This window comes from Myotis brandtii, unplaced genomic scaffold (assembly GCF_000412655.1).
Source record: "Myotis brandtii unplaced genomic scaffold, ASM41265v1 scaffold281, whole genome shotgun sequence".
NCBI classification, from domain to species: domain Eukaryota; kingdom Metazoa; phylum Chordata; class Mammalia; order Chiroptera; family Vespertilionidae; genus Myotis; species Myotis brandtii.
The window spans coordinates 745,215-747,550 of NW_005360721.1; the positions used below are offsets into that span (position 1 = coordinate 745,215).

A 2,336-nucleotide genomic window follows, 5' to 3' on the forward strand; every position below is an offset into this window, starting at 1 on the left:
AGAAACATCGATCAGCTGCCTCCTGCACACTCCCCACTGGGGATGTGCCTGCAACCAAGGTACGTGCCCTTGACCAGAATCGAACCTGGGACCCTCGAGTCTGCAGGCCGATGCTCTATCCACTGAGCCAAACAGGTTAGGGCAATTAATTCCCTTTTAATGTGCATGAATTTTGTGCACCGGGCTACTAGTATCAAATAATTATGTTGTATAACTTAAACTAATATAATGTTACATGCCAGTTATACCTCAATTTTTTTTAAAGGTGAAAGAGATCACCATTGCAACCTTATGTATATAAGGTTAAAACATTTTTTTAAAGCTCCAAGGATCAAGAGAAATTCCTAAAACTTCCAAAAGACTAAAACAGGAGAAATGGAGCACTGCGATTGTGGCGTGAAGGTGTGCGACACGAGACCTGCGACACCGAGCAGCGTGGCTCAGCTCAGCCCCGACGTGGTCCGGACTCGCACACAGCCAGGTGGTGCGTGGATCCCAGGCGGAGATGGAGCGAGCGAACCCGTGGCCGGCAGCTCCGCACCAGCTGGCAGGGGATACTGAGAAGTCGATGTGCGTCTTGAACATGTCTCCATCACCCGAAAGCAATGGAGTGCAGCACCTCTTGGAACTGTGACTCATCAGGCATTCAACACCTCCTTCAGAGTCCACAGCTGGAGAGGATGCCCTTGGTTTCTACTCAGGAGCCCAGGCAGAATGCAGATGAAATGGGGCCACAGTCCAGTGTGTTGCTGCCTGAGCGTAGTGTGAATTATTGCCTCCAAGTGACTCTCCCTCCTTCCCAAATGATTTACTGTCAGAGAATGTCTCCCTCTCAACCAGGGATGATGATTTTCAACAGGTTCCAGATGATGTCCGTTGGAGAGCCCAGTGTTCCAGGGATGGCCATGAACTTCAGTGGGAATCTGAGCATGCCCCCCAATGGGCCACCAGTCACAATGTCCCACATTAGGACACCAACAATGCATTATTCTGGCCACCCTACAGTACCTTCTAATAGAGACTCCTTAGCACCTGAAATGTTATCGCCTGCCACTGTGCCTTCTGCTGGGGGCCAGGCTGGGTTCCCCTCTTTGGCTCAGATGTTACCCCCTAGAGATCTCCACAACTGTGGAATGCCCCCAGATGACTCCCCATCATTACTGACTTTAGAATCCCAGGACTCTTTTGTTAGCCAGTCAGCCTCCCAGGAAGACCCCTTCCTACCCAAGCAGCCTATACCTGCACCACAAAGAGGAGAGCAGAATTGCAGGGCCCCAGAAAGGGCTTACAGGAGCAGATCCCAGATTGCAAGGCCTTACTGCTGCCAGTATGAGAACTGTGGGAAAGCTTACACCAAGCGCTCCCACCTCCTGAGTCACCAATGCAAACACAGAGGTGAGAGGCCCTATAAATGTGAATGGGAAGGTTGTACGTGGTCTTTCTTCCGTTCTGATGAGCTTGGACAACATATGCGGATACACACCAGATACCGACCACATAGATGTGATCAGTGCGGCCGAGAGTTCATGAGATCTGACCATCTCAGGCAACACCAAAGGACTCATCTGTGGGTCCCAGGATCCCCCAATCCACAGGCCAACGATGAAGAGAGAGCTGGTCCTCCTGCTCCTGGTCTTTAGGTCAACCTCCTCTTCCCTTCATTTGACTAATGGGAGTTGGGAGAGACCAAGGCAGATAAATTCCCTCTTCTTTCCTCCCTTCCCCAAATTGCTGCAAGACACTGTTTCTCCGAACAGTACAGCCAGTGAGTATACCCGCGGTGCTTCAAGGCTTGTCTTGAAGAAGGACCCACCTGCTAGCGCCTTGCCTTGCTTCCCTTTTCCCCCACCTTGCTTTTCTCCCTCTCAGTGCCTTGGGTTTACACCATCCAAATAAAGTATTAGTGCTTTATTCGTGCTTTAGGCTGTTTTCTAGGTGACTTGGGGGTAGAGGACATTAGATTGGGGCAGAGAAGAACAAACCCACTGTAACTTCGCCTCCTCCTTACAGAGCTCAGGTGCCAGATACCTTTTATTAAAAGGCTTGTTCTGCTCCTCCCCCTGGGTTGAGTGTATAATGGCTATCCTGACAACCAGGTATTTCAAACCTCGTTTCTGGACTTCTCAGCCAGCCATTTTTCTGACCTACAAACTAATTGAGAGCAGTTTACTCAAGGCCTCAAAGTGAGCTCTCGAGTGGCAGAGCTGGGATCCCAACCAGGATCTGTCTGCTCCAGAGGCACACCTCTTAACCATGATGCCTTCTACAGATGCTGCCTGTGCTTAGTCGGATGCCAAGCACTGCTAGGTGATGCCACAGTGAGATGGGTCAGGACT

General features: G+C 50.5%; 1 pseudogene; it reads left to right on the top strand.

The window, feature by feature from the left end:
• The first annotated feature begins 505 nt into the window (after positions 1–505).
• LOC102242451 lies at positions 506–1,640 on the top strand (annotated as a pseudogene).
• Positions 1,641–2,336: the final 696 nt, after the last annotated feature.